This window comes from Furipterus horrens, unplaced genomic scaffold (genome assembly GCF_987537825.1).
Source record: "Furipterus horrens unplaced genomic scaffold, mFurHor1.1.pri manual_scaffold_5, whole genome shotgun sequence".
Classification (NCBI taxonomy): domain Eukaryota; kingdom Metazoa; phylum Chordata; class Mammalia; order Chiroptera; family Furipteridae; genus Furipterus; species Furipterus horrens.
In genome coordinates, this window is record NW_028327175.1 from 178470201 (window position 1) to 178476889 (window position 6689).

The following is a 6689-nucleotide window of genomic DNA, read 5'->3' on the forward strand; positions in this document are numbered from 1 at the left end:
TTTTCTCCAATGTCCTCCTGCTGCTTTGTTTCAGGCCCTCACTGTATCTGCCTTTCAGAGGCCTCTCCCCTTTGCTTCTGCCCCTTCCAGACTATCTTGCACTATGTTCTCAGTCTCCTTGACAGGTAGCCCAGAGAATATCTTTTCTTAATATAAAGTGGGGCAGTAGCCAGACCTTGCTCCTCAGTCTGCAGCACCAGAGGGGCACCAAGAATGTGTAGGTTTGGAGCCTGGATTTTTCTTACAACCTTGAGAAACAGACACCATGCCCTCACATTCAAACATAGCAGAAAATATCTCCACCATCCATATGGATGCTCATCCCAGCACTCACTCCCTGCAAGCCCCAGGACCCAGCACCTCACATGCCCTGCACCAAAAGTGAGCCAACAGCCCTGACTGATGTGGCTTGGTGGGTTGGGTGTCATTCTGCAAACCAAAAGGTCACCAGTTTGATTCTCAATCAGGGCGCATGCCTGGGTTGTGGGCCTGATCCCCGGTTGGTGTCCTGTAAGAGGCAATCTACTGATATTTCTCTCCCTCTCTTTTCCCCTCTATCCCCCCTAAAAACAAACAAACAAACAAAAAAAAAAACTGAGCCAACAGCTGGCCTCTACCCAATGCATGCAAGTGCACACATGCGTGCACACACACGCTAGTAGGCACTTACAGCTCCACAGCAGGCAAAGAGGAAGGCCAAAGGGAGGGGCCATGCCCTCTATGTGTCCAGGGAGAAGAAGCTCCTTCACCTTTATGAATGGCATTCAGCAGTGCTTTCCACATGCACAGTAGGTGCTCATCCCCTTCAGTTAATCTCCGCAAAATGCTCCTCCCAGACTTCTGCAGGCACAACCCTGTCAGTCTGCACAGGACAGCAGCAGGGGGAGAGCAGTCTGTGGGAGACTTTCTCTGACTCTGAGGGTACTGCCAGGGCTGCAGCAAGCAACAAAAGTTGTGGACATGGTGCTGCAGCCCAGCGCTGGCCAGAAAATGTTGTCCTATTCTCCACCAGGTGCTGGCTGTGGAAGAAGTGTGTCGGCCTTGGTGGGAAAGTACACTAGACCACCCCTGAGGTCCATGGAGGCTCCCTGAATCCCACCAGCCTCCAGGAGGGGAGCATACCCAACCAGCACTAAGGCTAGTGACAAAGTGTCCTTTTAGAGGCACTCAGAAATGAGAAGTCCATGTGGAGACAGAAGTAGAGGTTGGAGTGATGTGGCCGCAAGCCAAGGAACACTTGGAGCCAGCAGCGCTGTGAGAGACAAGGAAGTTTATCCAGGAGAGCCTTTGAAGGTAGCTCAGCTTCCTGACACTTTGATCTCGGACTTGGGCCTTCAGGACTGTTAGAGAATAAACTTCTGTTATTTTAAGCCCCTCAGTTGGTGGTAACTTTTTATGGCAGTCACAGGAAATTTGTATGATGGCCTATAAAACAGGTTAATAATATCTACATTTGCAGTTACAAGTTACAAAGGACTAGAAAAGTATTCATAAAAGAAAGATTATAAAGATCCAACACTAGGGGTCAGTACTGGTTACGTACATTTACACAAAGGACTAGTGCACAGCCATGTAAAAAGTCTGTGGGCAATCTTTAGTGATGAGGCAGATGTTCAACTATAAAATCAAGCCATGAAAACAGAGTACCAGAGTATTACATTGTAAATCTATATGAATCTAATTTTTGTTTTTAAAAGTATACCCAAAAAGGAAAAAATAACATTGATCATCTCTGGGCAATGTGATATCATGGTTTTTTTTTTCCTTGTTGTTTTCTATATTTTCCAAGTTTTTTCTCAATAAGTATTATTTTTTCTTTTCTAGGTTATAGACCACAATTACTTCTGAGTGGTTTTCGCAGTTAATATGAAGAGACATTTCATAATGGGGCCTCTGAGCCCCCTAGTCTCTCTCTCGCGCTCATGCACACACACACACTCTAAGCAGTGGGAACGTTGTTCAGCTGCTGGGCTTAGTTGACTCATGTCAGGTACTGCACCACAAGGAACATGACCACACAGGTGAGCAGCATCCCACCGATCATAAAGTACTTGTCCTGGAAAGCCCGCTTCTCGATGTGTTGGACAAGCCCAACATGTTGGCAATGTCAAGGATCCTCTTTTTGGTCCCCTTCAAAGTCAACCTCTGGGCCCTCAATCCCGCCAGAATACTGTGCCCGCCTCCAATGGGGTCATCCATGTTGTGGTGAATTTTGTAGAGGGAGGAGTTAAACTCCAGTGATTCATCCATCCGTAGGGTGGCGTCAGAGTCACTGGTGGTGAAGGTGCGAGACAGAAGCCCCTCTCGCTGTCTCTCCTGCTGCTCCCTTGTGTATCGCCGATGCTGGAAGTTTCTGAGAGCAGTCTGCAGATGCTGGACCTCATATTTTAACTGGTCCGCACGAAGTTTGGCATTCTGTCTTTTGTTAGGGGGCGCCTTGCTGGACAAAATCTCTAGATGTTCTAGATGACTGAGTATCTGGTCTATGCTTGCTTGGATTTCATTTTCCACTAAGTGCACGGACTGCTTGTCTGCCATCTCCAGGCGTCCCATGTGAGACTGGATCTGGTGGACCTGCTTGTTGTTTGCTGGTACAGCTGTTCCATGTCGCTGGCCCTGTAGGGTCCGGCCCTGGCTTAATAGTATTACTTTTATTATTAGGAATTTTAAAAGTGTTCTAAAATTTTATTTCGGTAAATATCATATAATTATACGTGAAGAGAATGTAATCTAGTCAGGCTTTCTAACCCCGGATGCCCAGGCGTAGGCTCCTATAGATAACATTAGATTTGCCTGCACAATGCACTTGCAGTTATACAAGCACTGATGTCATATTTTGGTTAGTAGCCAGCTTTTTCTATACATAATATAAAAGAGGTGGAACCCGAGTTTTCGTGTGAGGAACGGAGCAGTGAGGAACGGAGGAGCGGTACTGTGTGGCCAGCGCTCAAAGAGCAGTGGTGCAAGTGTGGATGTTGTAATGTCTGCAATAAAGGAATGTCAGAGATTCCAACCTTGCTTCGCATATTTTATCCAATTGCCAGACAAAAGGGAATCTGCATTCATTTGCATGACAATTGGCATAGTCGGCAGGATCTGCAGAGACCGCGAAGCTGTGAGGCTGGACGGAACCCCTGGTTCCCGATGCAGTGGAGCTACTAGTGAAGACAGACTGTGCTTTGCAATTCCGCGAAGTCCAGTCAGCCCCAGAGTCGGGGAGCCTTGGAGGCTTGGATCCATGGGCTGGAAGGTCTCCAGATGCCAGCAGTGCAGCCGGATCCAGAGCCGACCGGTGTGGAGCCAGCGCCTGCGGGAGGCGTAGAGGGGTGGCCCCCCACCAGTGCCTGGCACTTGGTGGCAGGTCTCCTCACCTGGACACCCCCACCCCTAGGACTGGCCTGCGGTCAGTAGCGCTCCAGAAACAGTAGAGAAAGCCCTGTAGGAGGTGGACAAGAGCCTTGCGAAGCTAAGGCCAAGGGCGGCAGCTTCAGTTGGTTAGATTTTCCTTGCAGCCCTGCAAGCCGGTGCTAGGATTGGGACGGCAACTGGAGGACACAAGGGCAGAGGCGGTGGGGACCAGCCCAGAGAGAGACCCCAAGCCTGTGGCAGTGGTGGTGGCAGTAGCTGAGCCGGCGCTACCAGTGGAGCAAGCAAGCAAGACGGCTCGGCTCCTTCTTGTCCAGCACCCAGCGGCTCACGCTCTGCACTAAGCCCACAAACACCCACCACCCCTACCAGCCTCAAGAGGGGCACACCGAGCTGGCCAGCCACGAAGCCACAGCGGAAAGTGCCTGCAGGGGCAGGGAGGACGCATGGTCCAGCTGCCCAGCGTGGCAGCGAAATGGAGCTGGACACTGAGTGGCTAGCACCGGCGGCGACGGCGACAGCAAAAGGCAAGAGGTTCCTGAACTTGAAGATAATATCACTGGAGCAACGGTCCAGTGAGCCCTCGGCGCCTCCCCCCCCCAGTTGTAACTGAAGACTCGGAAAAAGAGGGGAGGAGCTGGTTTTTCATGCTAGCCACCAGGTAGTGGTGCAGAGGATAAGATTGCTGCAGCCTGTCACTGGGAGCAGGACCTGGCCCTGCTGAGAGCCAGCAGCAGCCTGAGGAGCCTCTGGTGGTGTACTCCCCACCTTTTAGAATTTAGGGGTGGATGGCATTTTGCTTTCCAGCCAGGAACTGTATACTGAGTTACAACTGATGTTGCAAAAGCTAGAATCTTGTTATGTTAATAATGTTATGTTAACTTGTAACTTTCTTGCAGGTTTAGAAGCTGCAACAAAAGCAGCTCTCTCTCTCTCTCTCTCTCTCTCTCTCTCTCTCTCTCTCTCTCTCTCTCTCTGTCTCTCCTATTCCTTTGCAGGCTGAGTTACAGGAGTTAAAGAGAGTGAACCCATGTGGGTGACCCGCTTCCAGATGTAGGTGGATCTTCTAGGGAGGTAGGATTGATCACGGAAAGCAGAAATATCGATAAGCCCAGAAGAAAGGTTAAAACTGCCCAGGGCTGTGCCCCAAGAAACCTGTTCCATGTGTCTTGAAGACCACATGGCTGTGCCAGTGGACTCCCGAGAAGAGGAAGGGATATGGGAGCAGGGTGCACTCTCCTGTATGGGAACCCTGAGAAGTTCCCAGGGCCTGAGGCCCATATAGCTGATTGTGGGGGGGGGGGGGAACAAAGCATCAAAGTGCAGTCTGTGCAACTTTCACTAGTCATTGGGTGCCTACCCCCAATTGAGTATACTGAGTATACTGTTTGTGTCCCCCACTTCTGAGTATGTCTTAGGCATTGATATGAGCCAAGAGTTGTAGCTTGTAGCTACAGACCACAGCGGGGGAGTTCTACCTATGAGTGTAGGTAGGGAAGCTGTTGAAAGCCATTCTGCTGGGTCATGCTGAGCATCCCCTGGTGCCGCTGCCTGACAGCAGCCCGGTAGTGCTTACCGCACTAAACCGTTTTTCTGCTGCCTGTAGGCCACCCCTGATTATTGAAACTGATCAGGGAACGCATTGCACTGCAACCCAGGTGCAACAGTGGGCCCGTGACATGAAGAATCACATAGCCCTAGACATGTTTACTGCCTTCCAGGGTGGGGTATGTGCCCTGGTAGGAGCTGAATGTTATATGTATGACCCTGATGCTCACCACAATGTTAGCCAAGCCTTGAAGGCCCTGGCCTCTAAAGCACATGCCACTGAACGCCTGACTAGAGATGCATTGCAGGAATGATGGGCATCCTTGACCCCTGGATGGAGGTTGGCCCTTGCTATAATAGGGGGCATTGCTTGTTTCTTAATTACTTGTTATTGTAGCCTTTATTGCTATCATGGTTTATGGGTACAGGGCTAAGCCCTCCTCACCAAGGGAACCTTGTGGAAGATAGATCTCATATAGATTGTAAGGTGAGGATGCCTGAAGGGGTGGAGTGTGAGGACAATGGAATCTAGTCAGGCTTTCTAACCCCACATGCCCAGGCATGGGCTGCCAGAGATAACATTAGATTTGCTTGCACTCACAGTTATATAAGCATTGATGTCATATTTTGGCTAGTAGCTGGCTTTGCCTATATATAATATAAAAGAGGTGGAACCCCCATGGGAGTGTTCATGTGCAGGCAGCAGGCAGTGAGCAAACAGAGGAGCAGCACCATGCACCAGTGGGTGCCAAGCACTGAGCGAGTGAACGGCGTGGGTGAAAGTGTGGATGCTGTAATGTCTGCAATAAAGGAACTGTCAGAGATTCCAACCTTGCCTCACGTATTTTATCCAATTGCTGGACAAAAGAGAATCTGCATTTGCTTGCGTGCCCACTTCCTTTCTATCTATAACCTCATGAGATCCCACAAGCAGCTCTGCTGTTATTCCATTTTGGAGGTGAGAAAATCAGGCACCAAGGGGTGATAGCCTGATTACAGAGCCAGCTTGTGGTCAAGCCTGAGAGAAGTCTGTCTTCTACTTAGGAAGTCACACACCCCTAACCCACAGAGACAGCCACCGCTCTGTCCTGGCCTCCCTTTTCTGACCTCACCCAGGGCCTGGCTGTGTCCTTCAAGTCAGGAAGACACATCAAACTCTCAAGTACCCTCCAGGCAGAGATAAATAACAGAGAGCAAGATCCTGGGATTCCAGTTTCTTATTTTTTAATGGAATGAAGGATAAATCATTTCTGCTAACTGTTTTTACCTGACTGCAGGAAATGATGCATCACCATCTTTTAAAAGAAAATTAAGCCTTTAATTCCATGGCACATGTAATAAAATGGTACTTCAGCTCTCTTCCCTGAATATATGGCCATCATGTCCTAATTTACTATTTTGACACTGCCTGAAATGTTCTGAAGTTATTAATATGGCAATATATTCAAGCACAAAGCCCAGGCTTCAAACACTGTGAAGCACTCAATTAGCATGCCAGATGGCCAGATGAGAGCCAAAGAGGTAATGGCAAGAGGTACACCACATGCCTTACAAGCACTGCCACAGAGAGCTGATGTGAGCTGGAGCCTCTATCTTCCACTGAAAGTTGGAGATTATGGTACCTCATTCCCACATGCAAGGTGCCTGATTCAGCCATGAGGCCCTGAGGCCCTGAGAAAACACTCTTTTCCTCCATTACCTCAACCTCCAGCTGTACGACTATCTCCTCTGCCAAAAATCCTAAATATCATCTCTTTGTTCTAACCTTCTCACAG

General features: G+C 49.3%; 1 pseudogene; it reads right to left on the minus strand.

Annotated features, from left to right (window-relative positions):
* Positions 1 to 1981: 1981 nt before the first annotated feature.
* On the minus strand, positions 1982 to 2606 carry LOC150010455 (Golgi SNAP receptor complex member 2 pseudogene; annotated as a pseudogene).
* Positions 2607 to 6689: the final 4083 nt, after the last annotated feature.